The following is a 22,143-nucleotide window of genomic DNA, read 5'->3' as shown; positions in this document are numbered from 1 at the left end:
GCTATTTCCATGTTTATACAGATAGCAGTGTAGATATTTCCATGTTTATAGAGATGGCTGTGTAGATATTTCCATGTTTATACAGATAGCGGTGGAGATATTTCCATGTTTATAGAGATAGCGGTGTAGATATGTCCATGTTAATACAGATAGCTGTGTGGCTATTTCCATGTTTATACAGATAGCGTTGGAGATATTTCCATGTTTATACAGATAGCGGTGGAGACATTTCCATGTTTATACAGATAGCGGTGGAGATATTTCCATGTTTATAGAGATAGTAGTGTATATATTTCCATGTTTATACAGATAGCTATGTGGCTATTTCCATGTTTAGACAGATAATGGTGTAGATATTTACATGTTTATACAGATTGCAGTGTAGGTATTTCCATGTTTATAGAGATAGCGGTGTAGATATTTCCATGTTTATACAGATGGCTGTTTAGATATTTCCATGTGTATACAGATGGCAATATAGATATTTCCATGTTTATACAGATGGAGGTGTAGATATTTTCATGTTTATACAGATGACTGTGTAGATATTTCCATGTTTTTACAGATGGCGGTGTACATATTTCCATGTTTATACAGATAGCGATGTGGCTATTTCCATGTTTATACAGATAGCGGTGTAGATATTTCCATGTTAATAGAGATGGCTGTTTAGATATTTACATGTTTATACAGATGGCAGTGTAGATATTTTCATGTTTATACAGATAGTGGTGTAGATATTTCGAGGTTTATACAGATGACTGTGTAGTTATTTCCATATTTATACAGATGGCGGTGAAGATATTTCCATGTTTATAGAGACAGCCATGTAGATATTTCCATGTTTATACAGATAGCGGTGTAGACATTTCCATGTTTATAGAGATAGCGGTGTAGATATTTCCATATTTATACTGATAGCGGTGTCACTATTTCCATGTTTATACAGATAGCGGTGGAGATATTTTCATGTTTATACAGATAGCGGTGGAGATATTTCCATGTTTAGAGAGATAGCGGTGTAGATATTTCCATGTTTATACAGATAGCGGTGTGGCTATTTCCATGTTTATACAGATAGCAGTGTAGATATTTCCATGTTTATAGAGATGGCTGTGTAGATATTTCCATGTTTATACAGATAGCGGTTTAGATATTTCCATGTTTATAGAGATGGCAGTGTAGATATTTACATGTTTATACAGATGGCAGTGTAGATTTTTCCATGTTTATACAGATAGTGGTGTAGATATTTCCAGGTTTATACAGATGACTGTGTAGGTATTTCCATGTTTATACAGATGGCAGTGTTGATATTTCCATGTTTATAGAGACAGCCATGAAGATATTTCCATGTTTATACAGATAGTGGTGTAGACATTTCCATGTTTGTAGAGATAGCGGTGTAGATATTTCCATATTTATACAGATAGCGGTGTGACTAACTCCATGTTTATACAGATTGCGGTGGAGATATTTCCATGTTTATACAGATAGCGGTGGAGACATTTCCATGTTTATACAGATAGCGGTGGAGATATTTCCATGTTTATAGAGATAGTAGTGTATATATTTCCATGTTTATACAGATAGCTATGTGGCTATTTCCATGTTTAGACAGATAATGGTGTAGATATTTACATGTTTATACAGATTGCAGTGTAGGTATTTCCATGTTTATAGAGATAGCGGTGTAGATATTTCCATGTTTATACAGATGGCTGTTTAGATATTTCCATGTGTATACAGATGGCAATATAGATATTTCCATGTTTATACAGATGGAGGTGTAGATATTTTCATGTTTATACAGATGACTGTGTAGATATTTCCATGTTTTTACAGATGGCGGTGTACATATTTCCATGTTTATACAGATAGCGATGTGGCTATTTCCATGTTTATACAGATAGCGGTGTAGATATTTCCATGTTAATAGAGATGGCTGTTTAGATATTTACATGTTTATACAGATGGCAGTGTAGATATTTTCATGTTTATACAGATAGTGGTGTAGATATTTCGAGGTTTATACAGATGACTGTGTAGTTATTTCCATATTTATACAGATGGCGGTGAAGATATTTCCATGTTTATAGAGACAGCCATGTAGATATTTCCATGTTTATACAGATAGCGGTGTAGACATTTCCATGTTTATAGAGATAGCGGTGTAGATATTTCCATATTTATACTGATAGCGGTGTCACTATTTCCATGTTTATACAGATAGCGGTGGAGATATTTTCATGTTTATACAGATAGCGGTGGAGATATTTCCATGTTTAGAGAGATAGCTGTGTAGATATTTCCATGTTTATACAGATAGCGGTTTAGATATTTCCATGTTTATAGAGATGGCAGTGTAGATATTTACATGTTTATACAGATGGCAGTGTAGATTTTTCCATGTTTATACAGATAGTGGTGTAGATATTTCCAGGTTTATACAGATGACTGTGTAGGTATTTCCATGTTTATACAGATGGCAGTGTTGATATTTCCATGTTTATAGAGACAGCCATGAAGATATTTCCATGTTTATACAGATAGTGGTGTAGACATTTCCATGTTTGTAGAGATAGCGGTGTAGATATTTCCATATTTATACAGATAGCGGTGTGACTAACTCCATGTTTATACAGATTGCGGTGGAGATATTTCCATGTTTATGCAGATAGCGGTGGAGATATTTCCATGTTTATACAGATAGCGGTGGAGATATTTTCATGTTTATAGAGATAGCGGTGTAGATATTTCCATGTTTATGCAGATAGCTGTGTGGCTATTTCCATGTTTATTCTGATAGCGGTGTAGTTATTTCCATGTTTATAGAGATGGCTGTGTAGATATTTACATATTTATACAGATGGCAGTGTAGATATTTCCATGTTTAGACAGATAATGGTGTAGATATTTCCATGTTCATACAGATTGCGGTGTAGGTATTTCCATGTTTACGGAGATAGCGGTGTAGGTATTTCCATGTTTATACACATAGCTGTGTGGCTATTTCCATGTTTATACAGATAGCGTTGGAGATATTTCCATGTTTATACAGATGGCAGTGTAGATATTTCCATGTTTATGCAGATGGCGGTGCAGATATTTCCATGTGTATACAGATAGCGGTGTACATATTTCCATATTTATACAGATGACTGTGTAGTTATTTCCATTTTTATACAGATGGAGGTGTAGATATTTCCATGTTTATACAGATAGCGGTGGAGGTATTTCCATGTTTATACAGATGACTGTGTAGATATATTTAAATTTTTACACATGTCGGTGTAGATATTTCCATGTTTATACAGATAGCGCTGTGGCTATTTCCATGTTTATACAGATAGCACTGTAGATATTTCCATGTTTATAGAGATGGCTGTGAAGGTATTTCCATGTTTATACAGATGGCAGTGTAGAGATTTCCATGTTTGTACAGACAGTGGTGTAGATATTTCCATGTTTATACAGATGACTGTGTAGGTATTTCCATGTTTATACAGTTGGCGGTGTAGACATTTCCATGTTTATACAGATAGCGGTGTCGCTATTTCCATGTTTATACTGATTGCGTTGTAGTTATTTCCATGTTTATAGAGATAGCGGTGTAGATATTTACATGTTTATACAGATGGCTGTGTAGATATTTCCATGTGTATACAGATGGCAGTATAGATATTTCCATGTTTATACAGATGGAGGTGTAGATACTTCCATGTTTATACAGATGACTGTGTAGATATTTCCATGTTTTTACAGATGGCGGTGTAGATATTTCCATGTTTATACAGATAGCGGTGTGGCTATTTCCATGTTTATACAGATAGCGCTGTAGATATTTCCATGTTTATAGACATGGTTGTGTAGATATTTACATGTTTATACAGATGGCAGTGTACATATTTCCATGTTTATAGAGATAGCGGTGTGGCTATTTCCATGTTTATACTGATAGCGGTTTAGTTATTTCCATGTTTATAGAGATGGCAGTGTAGATATTTACATGTTTATACAGATGTCAGTGTAGATTTTTCCATGTTTATTCAGATAGTGGTGTAGATATTTCCAGGTTTATACAGATGACTGTGTATGTATTTCCATGTTTATACAGATTGCAGTGTAGATATTTCCATGATTATAGAGATAGCCATGTAGATATTTCCATGTTTATACAGATAGCGGTGTAGACATTTCCATGTTTATAGAGATAGCGGTGAAGATATTTCCATACTTATCCAAATAGCGGTGTCACTATTTCCATGTTTATACAGATAGCGGTGTAGATATTTCCATGTTTATACAGATAGCGGTGCAGATATTTCCATGTTTATAGAGATGGCTGTGTAGATATTTACATGTGTATACAGATGGCAGTGTAGATATTTTCATGTTTATGCAGATAGTGGTGTAGATATTTCCAGGATTATACAGATGACGGTGTAGTTATTTCCATGTTTATACAGATGGCCGTGAAGGTATTTCCATGTTTACAGAGACAGCCATGTAGATATTTCCATGTTTATACAGTTAGCGGTGTCGACATTTCCATATTTATAGAGATAGCAGTGTAGATATTTCCATGTTTATGAAGATAGCGGTGGAGGTATTTCCATGTTTATACAGATAGCGGTGGAGATATTTCCATGTTTATAGAGATAGCGGTGTAGACATTTCCATGTTTATACAGATAACTGTGTGGCTATTTCCATGTTTATACAGATAGCGTTGGAGATATTTTCATGTTTATACAGATAGCGTTGGAGATATTTCCATGTTTATACAGATAGCGGTGGAGATATTTACATGTTTATAGAGATAGCAGTGTATATATTTCCATGTTTATACAGATAGCTGTGTGGCTATTTCCATGTTTATAGAGATAGCGGTGTAGATATTTCCATGTTTATAGAGATGGCTGTGTAGATATTTACATATTTATACAGATGGCAGTGTAGATATTTCCATGTTTAGACAGATAATGGTGTAGATATTTCCATGCTTATACAGATTGCGGTGCAGGTATTTCCATGTTTATACAGTTGGCAGTGTAGATATTTCCATGTTTATACAGATGGAGGTGTAGATATTTCCAGGTTTATACAGATGACTCTGTAGATATTTCCATGTTTTTACAGTTGGCGGTGTAGCTATTTCCATGTTTATACAGATAGCGGTGTGAAGATTTCCATGTTTATAAAGATAGCGGTGTAGATATTTCCATGTTTATAGAGATGGCTGTGTAGACATTTACATGTTTAAACAGATGGCATTGTAGATATTTTCATGTTTATACAGATAGTGGTGTAGATATTTCCAGGATTATACAGATGACTGTGTAGCTATTTCCATGTCTATACAGATGGCGGTGAAGATATTTCCATGTTTATAGAGACAGCCATGTAGTTATTTCCATGTTTATACAGATAGCGGTGTAGACATTTCCATGTTTATAGAGATAGCGGTGTAGATATTTCCATATTTATACAGATAGCGGTGTCACTATTTCCATGTTTATACAGATAGCGGTGGATATATTTCCAAGTTTACAGATAGCGGTGGAGATATTTCCATGATTATAGAGATAGCGGTGTAGACTTTACCATGTTTATACAGCTAGCTGTGTGGCTATTTCCATGTTTATACAGATAGCGTTGGAGGTATTTCCATGTTTATATAGATAGCGGTGGAGATATTTCCATGTTTATGCAGATAGCGGTGTAGATATTTCCATGTTTATAGAGAACGCTGTGTAGATATTTACATATTTATACAGATGGCAGTGTAGATATTTCCAAGTTTAGACAGATAATTGTGTAAATATTTCCATGTTTATACAGATTGCGGGGTAGGTATTTCCAAGTTTATAGAGATAGCGGTGTAGATATTTCCATGTTTATTCAAATGGCTGTGTAGATATTTCCATGTGTATACAGATGGCAGTGTAGATATTTCCATGTTTATACAGATGGAGGTGTAGATAGTTCCATGTTTATACAGATGACTGTGTAGATATTTCCCTGTTTTTACACATGACGGTGTAGATATTTCAATGTTTATACAGATAGCGGTGTGGCTATTTGCATGTTTATACAGATAGCGGTGGAAATATTTCCATGTTTATAGAGATGGCTGTGTAGATATTTACATGTTTATACAGATGGCAGTGTAGATATTTCCATGTTTATACAGATAGTGGTGTAGATATTTCCAGGTTTCTAGAGACTACTGTGTAGGTATTTCCATGTTTATACAGATGGCGGTGTAGATATTTCCATGTTTATAGAGATAGCCATGTAGATATTTCCATGTTTATACAGATAGCGGTGTAGACATTTCCATGTTTATAGAGATAGCGGTGAAGATATTTCCATATTTATCCAAATAGCGGTGTCACTATTTCCATGTTTATACAGATAGCGGTGTAGATATTTCCATGTTTATACAGATAGCGGAGGAGATATTTCCATGTTTATACAGATAGCGGTGGTGATATTTCCATGTTTATAGAGATAGCGGTGTAGATATTTCCATGTTTATACAGATAGCGGTGTGGCTATTTCCATTTTTATACAGATAGCGGTGTAGGTATTTCCATGTTTATAGAGATGGCTGTGCAGATATTTACATATTTATACAGATGGCAGTGTAGATATTTCCATGTTTATACAGATAATGGTGTAGATATTTCCATGTTTATACAGATTGCGGAGTAGTTATTTCCATGTTTATAGACATAGCGGTGTAGATATTTCCATTTTTATACAGATGGCTGTGGAGATATTTCCATGTGTATACAGATGGCATTGTAGATATTTCCATGTTTATACAGATGGAGGTGTAGATATTTCCATGTTTATACAGATGTCTGTGTAGATATTTCCATGTTTTTACAGATGGCGGTGTAGATATTTCCATGTTTATACAGATAGTGGTGTGGCTATTTCCATGTTTAAACAGATAGAGGTGCAGATATTTCCATGTTTATAGAGATGGCTGTGTAGTTATTTACATGTGTATACAGATGGCAGTGTAGATATTTTCATGTTTATGCAGATAGTGGTGTAGATATTTCCAGGATTATACAGATGACTGTGTAGTTATTTCCATGTTTATACAGATGGCGGTGAAGTTATTTCCATGTTTACAGAGACAGCCATGTAGATATTTCCATGTTTATACAGTTAGCGGTGTCGACATTTCCATATTTATAGAGATAGCAGTGTAGATATTTCCATGTTTATGAAGATAGCGGTGGAGATATTTCCATGTTTATACAGATAGCGGTGGAGTTATTTCCATGTTAATAGAGATAGCCGTGTAGACATTTCCATGTTTATACAGATAACTGTGTGGCTATTTCCATGTTTATACAGATAGCGTTGGAGATATTTCCATGTTTATACAGATAGCGTTGGAGATATTTCCATGTTTATACAGATAGCGGTGGAGATATTTACATGTTTATAGAGATAGCAGTGTATATATTTCCATGTTTATACAGATAGCTGTGTGGCTATTTCCATGTTTATAGAGATAGCGGTGTAGATATTTCCATGTTTATAGAGATGGCTGTGTAGATATTTACATATTTATACAGATGGCAGTGTAGATATTTCCATGTTTAGACAGATAATGGTGTAGATATTTCCAAGTTTATACAGATTGCGGTGCAGGTATTTCCATGTTTATACAGATGGCAGTGTAGATATTTCCATGTTTAGACAGATAATGGTGTAGATATTTCCAAGTTTATACAGATTGCGGTGCAGGTATTTCCATGTTTATACAGATGGCAGTGTAGATATTTCCATGTTTATACAGATGGAGGTGTAGATATTTCCATGTTTATACAGATGACTGTGTAGATATTTCCATGTTTTTACAGATGGCGGTGTAGCTATTTCCATGTTTATACAGATAGCGGTGTGACTATTTCCATGTTTATAAAGATAGCGGTGTAGATATTTCCATGTTTATAGAGATGGCTGTGTAGATATTTACATGTTTAAACAGATGGCAGTGTAGATATTTTCATGTTTATACAGTTAGTGGTGTAGATATTTCCAGGATTATACAGATGACTGTGTAGTTATTTCCATGTCTATACAGATGGCGGTGAAGATATTTCCATGTTTATAGAGACAGCCATGTAGATATTTCCATGTTTATACAGATAGCGGTGTAGACATTTCCATGTTTATAGAGATAGCGGTGTAGATATTTCCATATTTATACAGATAGCGGTGTCACTATTTCCATGTTTATACTGATAGCGGTGGAGATATTTCCATGTTTATACAGATAGCGGTGGAGATATTTCCATGTTTATACAGATAGCGGTGTTGATATTTCCATGTTTATAGAGATAGCGGTGGAGGTATTTCCATGTATATAATGATAGCGATGTAGATATTTCCATGTTTATACAGATAGTGGTGTAGATATATCCCTGTTTATACAGATTTCGGTGTACATATTTCCATGTTTATACAGATAGGGTGGTAGATATTTCCATTTTTATACAGATTGTGGTGTAGGTATTTCCATGTTTATAGAGATAGCGGTGTAGATATTTCCATGTTTATACAGATCGCTTTGTAGATATTTTCATGTTTATACAGATGAAGGTGTAGGTATTTCCATATTTATACTGATGACTGTGTATATATTTTCATGTATTTGCAGATGGCGTTGTAGATATTTCCATGTTTATACAGATAGCGGTGTGGCTATTTCCACGTTCATTCAGCTAGCAGTGTAGATATTTCCATGTTTATAGAGATGGCTTCGTAGATATTTCCATGTTTATACTGATGGCGTTGTAGATATTTCCATGTTTATACAGATAGCGGTGTGGCTATTTCCACGTTCATACAGATACCAGTGTAGATATTTCCATGTTTATAGGGATGGCTTTGTAGATATTTCCTTGTTTATACATACGGCAGTGTAGATATTTCCATGTTTATACAGATGGCGGTGTAGGTATTTCCATGTTTATGCAGATGGCAGTGCCGATTTTTCCATGTTTATACAGATAGCGGTGTAGGTATTTCCATGTTTGTACAGATAGCGGTGGAGATATTTCCATGTTTATACAGATAGCGGTGGAGATATTTCAATGTTTATACAGATGGCAGTGTTTGTATTTCCATGTTTATACAGATGACTGTGTAGATATTTCAACGTTTTTACAGATGGCGGTTTAAATATTTCCATATTTATAGAGATAGCCGTGTAGATATTTCCATGTTCATGCAGATGGCGGTGAAGATATTTCCATGTTTATACAGATGGCAGTGTAGATATTTCTATGTTTATATAGATATCGGTGTAGATAATTCCATGTTTATAGAGATGGCGGTGTAGGTATTTCCATGTTTATAGAGACAGTGGTGTAGGTATTTCCATGTTTATACAGATAGCGGTGTTGGTATTTCCATGTTTATACAGATAGTGTTGTAGATATTTCCATGTTTATACAGATAGTGGTGTAGATATTTCCATTTTTAACCAGATGGCGGTGTAGATAGTTCCATGTTTATGGAGATGGCGGTGTAGATATTTTCATGTTTATAGAGATGGCGGTGTAGATATTTCCACGTTTATACAGATAGCGGTGTAGATATTTCCATGTTTATACATATAGCGGTGTAGATATTTCCATGTTCAGAAAGATAGCGGTGTAGATATTTCCATGTTTACAGAGATAGCGGTGGAGATATTTCAATGTTTATACAGATAGCGATGTACATATTTCCATGTTTATACAGATAGCGATGTATATATTTCCAAGTTTATACAGATAGCGGTGTAGATATTTCCATGTTTATACAGATAGTGGTGTAGTTATTTCCATGTTTATATAGATATCGTTGTAGATATTTCCATGTTTATAGAGGTAGCGGTGAAGTCATTTCCATGTTTATAGAGAAAGCGGTGTGGATATTTCCATGTTTACGCAGATGGCGGTGCAGATATTTCCATGTTTATACAGATAGCGGTGTAGATATTTCCATGTTTATGCAGATGACTGTGTAGTTATTTCCATGTTTATACAGATGGCGGTGTAGATATTTCCATTTTTATAGAGATAGCCATGTAGATATTTCCATGTTTATACAGATAGCGGTGTAGACATTTCCATGTTTATAGAGATGGCGTTGAAGATATTTCCATATTTATACAGATAGCGGTGTAGATATTTCCGTGTTTATACAGATAGCGGTATAGATTTTCCATGTTCATACAGATAGCGGTGTAGATATTAACATGTTTATACAGATCGTGCTGTAGATATTTCCATGTTTATACAGATAGCGGTGTTGATATTTCCACATTTATGCAGATAGCGGTGTAGATAATTCCATGTTTACAGAGATAGCGGTGTAGATATTTCCAAATTTTCACAGATTGCAGTGTATATATTTCCAACTTTACACAGATAGCGGGTTACAAATTTCCATATTTACACAGATAGCTGTGTAGATATTTCCATGTTTTCACAGATAGTGCTGTAGATATTTCCATGTTTATACAGATAACGGTGTAGATATTTCCATGTTTATATAGATAGGGTGGTAGATATTTCCATGTTTATACAGATTGTTTTGTAGGTATTTCCATGTTTATAGAGATAGCGGTGTAGATATTTCCATGTTTATACAGATGGCTTTGTAGATATTTCCATGTTTATACAGATGAAGTTGTAGATATTTCCATATTTATACTGATGACTGTGTAGATATTTTCATGTATTTGCAGATGGCGTTGTAGATATTTCCATGTTTATACAGATAGCGGTGTGGCTATTTCCACGTTCATTCAGATAGCAGTGTAGATATTTCCATGTTTATACAGATGGCTTTTTAGATATTTCCATGTTTATACAGATGGCGTTTTAGATATTTCCATGTTTATACAGATGGCGGTGTGGCTATTTCCACGTTCATACAGATAGCAGTGTAGATATTTCCATGTATATAGAGATGGCTTTGTAGATATTTCCATGTTTATACATATGGCAGTGTAGATATTTCCATGTTTATACAGATGGCTGTGTAGATATTTCAATGTTTGTGCAGATGGCGGTGCCGATATTTCCATGTTTATACAGATAGCGGTGTAGGTATTCCCATGTTTGTACAGATAGCGGTGGAGATATTTCCATGTTTATACAGATAGCGGTGGAGATATTTCAATGTTTATACAGATGGCAGTGTAGATATTTCCAAGTTTATACAGATAGCGGTGTAGATATTTCCATGTTGATACAGACTGCGATATAGATATTTCCATGTTTATACAGATGATTGCGTAGATATTTCAATGTTTATACAGATGGCGGTTTAAATATTTCCATATTTATAGAGATAGCCGTGTAGATATTTCCATGTTCATGCAGATGGCGGTGAAGTTATTTCCATGTTTATAGAGATGGCAGTGTAGATATTTGTACGTTTATAGAGATATCGGTGTAGATAATTCCATGTTTATAGAGATGGCGGTGTAGGTATTTCCATGTTTATAGAGATAGTGGTGTAGATATTTCCATGTTTATACAGATAGCGGTGTAGATATTTCCATGTTTATACAGATAGCGGTGTTGGTATTTCCATGTTTATATAGATAGTGGTGTAGATATTTCCATGTTCATACAGATGTCGGTGTAGATATTTTCATCTGTATACAGATGGCAGTGTAGATATTTCCATGTTTATACAGATAGTGGTGTAGATATTTCCTTTTTTAACCAGATTGCGGTGTAGATAGTTCCATGTTTATGGAGATGGCGGTGTAGATATTTTCATGTTTATAGAGATGGCGGTGTAGGTATTTCCACGTTTATACAGATAGCGGTGTAGATATTTCCATGTTTATACAGATAGCTGTGTAGATATTTCCATGTTCAGAAAGATAGCGTTGTGGATATTTCCATGTTTACAGAGATAGCAGTGGAGATATTTCAATGTTTATACAGATAGCAATGTACATATTTCCATGTTTATACAGATAGCGATGTATATATTTCCAAGTTTATAAAGATAGCGGCGTAGATACTTCCATGTTTATACAGGTAGTGGTGTAGATATTTCCATGTTTATAGAGATATCGTTGTAGATATTTCCATAGTTATAGAGGTAGCGGTGAGGGCATTTCCATGTTTATAGAGAAAACGGTGTGGATATTTCCATGTTTATGCAGATGGCGGTGCAGGTATTTCCATGTTTATACAGATAGCGGTGTAGATATTTCCATGTGTATACAGATGACTGTGTAGTTATTTCCATGTTTATACAGATAGCGGTGTAGACATTTCCATGTTTATAGAGATTGCGTTGTGGATATTTCCATATTTATACAGATAGCGGTGTAGATATTTCCGTGTTTATACAGATAGCGGTGTAGATATTTCCATGTTCATACAGATAGCGGTGTGGATATTTCCATGCTTATACAGATCGTGCTGTAGATATTTCCATGGTTATATAGATTGCAGTGTAGATATTTCCACATTTATACAGATAGCGGTGTAGATAATTCCATGTTTACAGAGATAGCGGTGTAGATATTTCCAAATTTTCACAGATTGCGGCGTACATATTTCCAACTTTACACAAATAGCAGGTTAGAAATTTCCATGTTTACACAGATAGCTGTGTAGATATTTCCATGTTTTCACAGACACTGTTGTAGATATTTCCATGTTTATACAGATAACGGTGTAGATATTTCCATGTTTATAAAGATAGCGGTGTAGATATTTCCATGTTTATAGAGATAGCGGTGGAGGTATTTCCATGTATATACTGATACCGATGTAGATATTTCTATCTTTATAGAGATAGTGGTGTAGATATTTCCCTGTTTACACAGATTTCGGTGTAGATATTTCCATGTATATACAGATAGGGTGGTAGATATTTCTATGTTTATATAGATTGTGGTGAAGGTATTTGCATGTTTATAGAGATAGCGGTGTAGATATTTCCATGTTTATACAGATGGCTTTGTAGATATTTCCATGTTTATACAGACGAAGGTGTAGATATTTCCATATTTATACTGATGACAGTGTAGATATTTTCATGTATTTGCAGATGGCGTTGTAGATATTTCCATGTTTATACAGATAGCGGTGTGGCTATTTCCACGTTCATTCAGATAGCAGTGTAGGTATTTCCATGTTTTTAGAGATGGCTTTGTAGATATTTCCATGTTTATACAGATGGCGTTGTAGATATTTCCATGTTTATACAGATGACTGTGTAGTTATTTCCATGTTTATACAGATGGCGGTGTAGATATTTCCATGTTTATATAGATAGCCATGTAGATATTTCCATGTTTATACACATAGCAGTGTACACATTTCCATGTTTACAGAGATGGCCTTGTAGATATTTCCATATTTATACAGATAGCGGTGTAGATATTTCCGTGTTTATACAGATAGCGGTATAGATATTTCCATGTTCATACAGATAGCGGTGTAGATATTTCCATGCTTATACAGATCGTGCTGTAGATATTTCCATGTTTATACAGATAGTGGTGTAGATATTTCCACATTTATACAGATAGCGGTGTAGATAATTCCATGTTTACAGAGATAGCGGTGTAGATATTTCCAAATTTTCACAGATTGCGGCGTACATATTTCCATCTTTACACAGATAGCGGGTTACAAATTTCCATGTTTACACAGATATCTGTGTAGATATTTCCATGTTTATAGAGATGGCTTTGTAGCTATTTCCATGTTTGTACATATGGCAGTGTAGATATTTCCATGTTTATACAGATGACGGTGTAGATATTTCCATGTTTATGCTGATGGCGTTGCCGATATTTCCATGTTTATACAGATAGCGGTGTAGATATTTCCATGTGTGTACAGATAACATTGGAGATATTTCCATGTTTATACAGATAGCGGTGTAGATATTTCCATGTTTACACAGATGACTGTGTAGTTATTTCCATGTTTATACAGATGGCGGTGTAGATATTTCCATGTTTATAGAGATAGCCATGTAGATATTTCCATGTTTATACAGATAGCTGTGTAGACATTTCAATGCTTATAGAGATGGCCTTGTAGATATTTCCATATTTATACAGATAGCGGTGTAGATATTTCCGTGTTTATACAGATAGCGGTATAGATATTTCCATGTTCATACAGATAGCGGTGTAGATATTTCCATGCTTATACAGATAGCGGTATAGATATTTCCATGTTCATAGAGATAGCGGTGTTGGTATTTCCATGCTTATACAGATCGTGCTGTAGATATTTCGATGTTTATACAGATAGCGGTGTAGATATTTCCACATTTATACAGATAGCGGTGTAGATAATTCCATGTTTCCAGAGATAGCGGTGTAGATATTTCCAAATTTTCACAGATTGCGGTGTACACATTTCCATCTTTACACAGATAGCGGGTTACAAATTTCCATGTTTACACAGATAGCTGTGTAGATATTTCCATGTTTTCACAGATATTGTTGTAGATATTTCCATGTTTATACAGATAACGGTGTAGATTTTTCCATGTTTATAAAGATAGCGGTGTAGATATTTACATGTTTATACAGAGAGCGGTGTAGATATTTCCATGTACAGAAAGATAGCGGTGTAGATATTTCCATGTTTATGCAGGTAGTGGTGTAGATATTTCCATGTTTATAGAGATATCGTTGTAGATATTTCCATGTTCATACAGGTAGCGGTGAAGGTATTTCCATGTTTATAGAGAAAGCGGTGTGGATATTTCCATGTTTATGCAGATGGCGGTGCAGGTATTTCCATGTTTATATAGAAAGCGGTGTAGATATTTCCATGTTTATACAGATGACTGTGTAGTTATTTCCATGTTTATACCGATGGCGGTGTGGATATTTCCATGTTTATATAGATAGTCATGTAGATATTTCCATGTTTATACAGATAGCGGTGTAGACATTTCAATGCTTATAGAGATGGCCTTGTAGATATTTCCATATTTATACAGATAGTGGTGTATATATTTCCGTGTTTATACACATAGCGGTATAGATATTTCCATGTTCATACAGATAGCGGTGTAGATATTTCCATGCTTATACAGATAGCGGTATAGATATTTCCATGTTGATAGAGATAGCGGTGTAGTTATTTCCATGTTTATACAGATCGTGCTGTAGATATTTCCATGTTTATACAGATAGCGGTGTAGATATTTCCACATTTATACAGATAGCGGTGTAGATAATTCCATGTTTACAGAGATAGCGGTGTAGATATTTCCAAGTTTTCACAGATTGCGGCGTACACATTTCCATCTTTACACACATAGCGGGTTAGAAATTTCCATGTTTACACAGATAGCTGTGTAGATATTTCCATGTTTTCACAGATAGTGTTGTAGATATTTCCATGTTTATACAGATAACGGTGTAGATATTTCCATGTTTATAAAGATAGCGGAGTAGATATTTCCATGTTTATACAGATAGCGGTGGAGACATTTCCATGTTTATACAGATAGCGGTGGAGATATTTCCATGTTTATAGAGATAGCAGTGTATATATTTCCATGTTTATACAGATAGCAGTGTGGCTATTTCCATGTTTAGACAGATAATGGTGTAGATATTTACATGTTTATACAGATTGCAGTGTAGGTATTTCCATGTTTATAGAGATAGCGGTGTAGATATTTCCATGTTTATACAGATGCCTTTTTAGATATTTCCATGTGTATACAGATGGCAATATAGATATTTCCATGTTTATACAGATGGAGGTGTAGATATTTTCATGTTTATACAGATGACTGTGTAGATATTTCCATGTTTTTACAGATGGCGGTGTACATATTTCCATGTTTATTCAGATAGCGTTGGAGATATTTCCATGTTTATACAGATAGAGGTGGAGATATTTCCATGTTTATACAGTTAGCGGTGGAGATATTTCCATGTTTATAGAGATAGCAGTGTATATATTACCATGTTTATACAAATAGCTGTGTGGCTATTTCCATGTTTATACAGATAGCAGTGTAGATATTTCCATGTTTATAGAGATGGCTGTGTAGATATTTACATATTTATACAGATGGCAGTGTAGATATTTCCATGTTTAGACAGATAATGGTGTAGATATTTCCATGTTTATACAGATTGCGGTGTAGGTATTTCCATGTTTATAGAGATAGCGGTGTAGATATTTCCATGTTTATACAGATGGCTGTGTAGGTATTTCCATATGTATACATATGGCAGTATAGATATTTCCATGTTTATAAAGATGGAGGTGTAGATATTTCCATGTTTACACAGATGACTCTGTAGGTATTTCCATGTTTATACAGATGGCGGTGTAGACATTTCCATGTTTATACAGATAGCGGTGTGGCTATTTCCATGTTTATACAGATAGCAGTGTAGATATTTCCAGCTATATAGAGATGGCTGTGTAGATATTTACATGTTTATACAGATGGCAGTGTAGTTATTTCCATGTTTATACAGATAGTGGTGTAGATATTTCCAGGTATATTCAGATGACTGTGTAGTTATTTCCACGTTTATACAGATGGCGGTGAACATATTTCCATGTTTATAGAGACAGCCATGTAGATATTTCCTTGTTTACACAGATAGCGGTGTAGACATTTCCATGTTTATAGAGATAGCGGTGTAGATATTTCCATATTTATACAGATAGCGGTGTCACTATTTCCATGTTTATACAGGTAGCGGTGGAGATATTTCCATGTTTATACAGATAGCGGTGGAGATATTTCCATGTTTATAGAGATAGCGGTGTAGATATGTCCATGTTTATACAGATAGCTGTGTGGCTATTTCCATGTTTATACAGATAGCGTTGGAGATATTTCCATGTTTATACAGATAGCGGTGGAGACATTTCCATGTTTATACAGATAGCGGTGGAGATATTTCCATGTTTATAGAGATAGTAGTGTATATATTTCCATGTTTATACAGATAGCTATGCGGCTATTTCCATGTTTAGACAGATAATGGTGTAGATATTTACATGTTTATACAGATTGCAGTGTAGGTATTTCCATGTTTATAGAGATAGCGGTGTAGATATTTCCATGTTTATACAGATGGCTGTTTAGATATTTCCATGTGTATACAGATGGCAATATAGATATTTCCATGTTTATACAGATGGAGGTGTAGATATTTTCATGTTTATACAGATGACTGTGTAGATATTTCCATGTTTTTACAGATGGCGGTGTACATATTTCCATGTTTATACAGATAGCGGTGTGGCTATTTCCATGTTTATACAGATAGTGGTGTAGATATTTCCATGTTAATAGAGATGGCTGTTTAGATATTTACATGTTTATACAGATGGCAGTGTAGATATTTTCATGTTTATACAGATAGTGGTGTAGATATTTCGAGGTTTATACAGATGACTGTGTAGTTATTTCCATATTTATACAGATGGCGGTGAAGATATTTCCATGTTTATAGAGACAGCCATGTAGATATTTCCATGTTTATACAGATAGCGGTGTAGACATTTCCATGTTTATAGAGATAGCGGTGTAGATATTTCCATATTTATACTGATAGCGGTGTCACTATTTCCATGTTTATACAGATAGCGGTGGAGATATTTTCATGTTTATACAGATAGCGGTGGAGATATTTCCATGTTTATAGAGATAGCGGTGTAGATATTTCCATGTTTATACAGATAGCGGTGTGGCTATTTCCATGTTTATACAGATGGCAGTGTAGATATTTCCATGTTTATAGAGATGGCTGTGTAGATATTTCCATGTTTATACAGATAGCGGTTTAGATATTTCCATGTTTATAGAGATGGCAGTGTAGATATTTACATGTTTATACAGATGGCAGTGTAGATTTTTCCATGTTTATACAGATAGTGGTGTAGATATTTCCAGGTTTATACAGATGACTGTGTAGGTATTTCCATGTTTATACAGATGGTAGTGTTGATATTTCCATGTTTATAGAGACAGCCATGAAGATATTTCCATGTTTATACAGATAGTGGTGTAGACATTTCCATGTTTGTAGAGATAGCGGTGTAGATATTTCCATATTTATACAGATAGCGGTGTGACTAACTCCATGTTTATACAGATTGCGGTGGAGATATTTCCATGTTTATGCAGATAGCGGTGGAGATATTTCCATGTTTATACAGATAGCGGTGGAGATATTTTCATGTTTATAGAGATAGCGGTGTAGATATTTCCATGTTTATGCAGATAGCTGTGTGGCTATTTCCATGTTTATTCTGATAGCGGTGTAGTTATTTCCATGTTTATAGAGATGGCTGTGTAGATATTTACATATTTATACAGATGGCAGTGTAGATATTTCCATGTTTAGACAGATAATGGTGTAGATATTTCCATGTTCATACAGATTGCGGTGTAGGTATTTCCATGTTTATGGAGATAGCGGTGTAGGTATTTCCATGTTTATACACATAGCTGTGTGGCTATTTCCATGTTTATACAGATAGCGTTGGAGATATTTCCATGTTTATACAGATGGCAGTGTAGATATTTCCATGTTTATGCAGATGGCGGTGCAGATATTTCCATGTGTATACAGATAGCGGTGTACATATTTCCATATTTATACAGATGACTGTGTAGTTATTTCCATTTTTATACAGATGGAGGTGTAGATATTTCCATGTTTATACAGATAGCGGTGGAGGTATTTCCATGTTTATACAGATGACTGTGTAGATATATTTAAATTTTTACACATGTCGGTGTAGATATTTCCATGTTTATACAGATAGCGCTGTGGCTATTTCCATGTTTATACAGATAGCACTGTAGATATTTCCATGTTTATAGAGATGGCTGTGAAGGTATTTCCATGTTTATACAGATGGCAGTGTAGAGATTTCCATGTTTGTACAGACAGTGGTGTAGATATTTCCATGTTTATACAGATGACTGTGTAGGTATTTCCATGTTTATACAGTTGGCGGTGTAGACATTTCCATGTTTATACAGATAGCGGTGTCGCTATTTCCATGTTTATACTGATTGCGTTGTAGTTATTTCCATGTTTATAGAGATAGCGGTGTAGATATTTACATGTTTATACAGATGGCTGTGTAGATATTTCCATGTGTATACAGATGGCAGTATAGATATTTCCATGTTTATACAGATGGAGGTGTAGATATTTCCATGTTTATACAGATGACTGTGTAGATATTTCCATGTTTTTACAGATGGCGGTGTAGATATTTCCATGTTTATACAGATAGCGGTGTGGCTATTTCCATGTTTATACAGATAGCGCTGTAGATATTTCCATGTTTATAGACATGGTTGTGTAGATATTTACATGTTTATACAGATGGCAGTGTACATATTTCCATGTTTATAGAGATAGCGGTGTGGCTATTTCCATGTTTATACTGATAGCGGTTTAGATATTTCCATGTTTATAGAGATGGCAGTGTAGATATTTACATGTTTATACAGATGTCAGTGTAGATTTTTCCATGTTTATTCAGATAGTGGTGTAGATATTTCCAGGTTTATACAGATGACTGTGTATGTATTTCCATGTTTATACAGATTGCAGTGTAGATATTTCCATGATTATAGAGATAGCCATGTAGATATTTCCATGTTTATACAGATAGCGGTGTAGACATTTCCATGTTTATAGAGATAGCGGTGAAGATATTTCCATATTTATCCAAATAGCGGTGTCACTATTTCCATGTTTATACAGATAGCGGTGTAGATATTTCCATGTTTATACAGATAGCGGTGCAGATATTTCCATGTTTATAGAGATGGCTGTGTAGATATTTACATGTGTATACAGATGGCAGTGTAGATATTTTCATGTTTATGCAGATAGTGGTGTAGATATTTCCAGGATTATACAGATGACGGTGTAGTTATTTCCATGTTTATACAGATGGCCGTGAAGGTATTTCCATGTTTACAGAGACAGCCATGTAGATATTTCCATGTTTATACAGTTAGCGGTGTCGACATTTCCATATTTATAGAGATAGCAGTGTAGATATTTCCATGTTTATGAAGATAGCGGTGGAGGTATTTCCATGTTTATACAGATAGCGGTGGAGATATTTCCATGTTTATAGAGATAGCGGTGTAGACATTTCCATGTTTATACAGATAACTGTGTGGCTATTTCCATGTTTATACAGATAGCGTTGGAGATATTTCCATGTTTATACAGATAGCGTTGGAGATATTTCCATGTTTATACAGATAGCGGTGGAGATATTTACATGTTTATAGAGATAGCAGTGTATATATTTCCATGTTTATACAGATAGCTGTGTGGCTATTTCCATGTTTATAGAGATAGCGGTGTAGATATTTCCATGTTTATAGAGATGGCTGTGTAGATATTTACATATTTATACAGATGGCAGTGTAGATATTTCCATGTTTAGACAGATAATGGTGTAGATATTTCCATGCTTATACAGATTGCGGTGCAGGTATTTCCATGTTTATACAGTTGGCAGTGTAGATATTTCCATGTTTATACAGATGGAGGTGTAGATATTTCCAGGTTTATACAGATGACTCTGTAGATATTTCCATGTTTTTACAGTTGGCGGTGTAGCTATTTCCATGTTTATACAGATAGCGGTGTGAAGATTTCCATGTTTATAAAGATAGCGGTGTAGATATTTCCATGTTTATAGAGATGGCTGTGTAGACATTTACATGTTTAAACAGATGGCATTGTAGATATTTTCATGTTTATACAGATAGTGGTGTAGATATTTCCAGGATTATACAGATGACTGTGTAGCTATTTCCATGTCTATACAGATGGCGGTGAAGATATTTCCATGTTTATAGAGACAGCCATGTAGTTATTTCCATGTTTATACAGATAGCGGTGTAGACATTTCCATGTTTATAGAGATAGCGGTGTAGATATTTCCATATTTATACAGATAGCGGTGTCACTATTTCCATGTTTATACAGATAGCGGTGGATATATTTCCAAGTTTACAGATAGCGGTGGAGATATTTCCATGATTATAGAGATAGCGGTGTAGACATTACCATGTTTATACAGCTAGCTGTGTGGCTATTTCCATGTTTATACAGATAGCGTTGGAGGTATTTCCATGTTTATATAGATAGCGGTGGAGATATTTCCATGTTTATGCAGATAGCGGTGTAGATATTTCCATGTTTATAGAGAACGCTGTGTAGATATTTACATATTTATACAGATGGCAGTGTAGATATTTCCAAGTTTAGACAGATAATTGTGTAAATATTTCCATGTTTATACAGATTGCGGGGTAGGTATTTCCAAGTTTATAGAGATAGCGGTGTAGATATTTCCATGTTTATTCAAATGGCTGTGTAGATATTTCCATGTGTATACAGATGGCAGTGTAGATATTTCCATGTTTATACAGATGGAGGTGTAGATAGTTCCATGTTTATACAGATGACTGTGTAGATATTTCCCTGTTTTTACACATGACGGTGTAGATATTTCAATGTTTATACAGATAGCGGTGTGGCTATTTGCATGTTTATACAGATAGCGGTGGAAATATTTCCATGTTTATAGAGATGGCTGTGTAGATATTTACATGTTTATACAGATGGCAGTGTAGATATTTCCATGTTTATACAGATAGTGGTGTAGATATTTCCAGGTTTCTAGAGACTACTGTGTAGGTATTTCCATGTTTATACAGATGGCGGTGTAGATATTTCCATGTTTATAGAGATAGCCATGTAGATATTTCCATGTTTATACAGATAGCGGTGTAGACATTTCCATGTTTATAGAGATAGCGGTGAAGATATTTCCATATTTATCCAAATAGCGGTGTCACTATTTCCATGTTTATACAGATAGCGGTGTAGATATTTCCATGTTTATACAGATAGCGGAGGAGATATTTCCATGTTTATACAGATAGCGGTGGTGATATTTCCATGTTTATAGAGATAGCGGTGTAGATATTTCCATGTTTATACAGATAGCGGTGTGGCTATTTCCATTTTTATACAGATAGCGGTGTAGGTATTTCCATGTTTATAGAGATGGCTGTGCAGATA

This window comes from Pan paniscus, chromosome 19, assembly GCF_029289425.2.
Source record: "Pan paniscus chromosome 19, NHGRI_mPanPan1-v2.0_pri, whole genome shotgun sequence".
NCBI lineage: Eukaryota > Metazoa > Chordata > Mammalia > Primates > Hominidae > Pan > Pan paniscus.
This window is presented reverse-complemented; position numbering follows the sequence as displayed.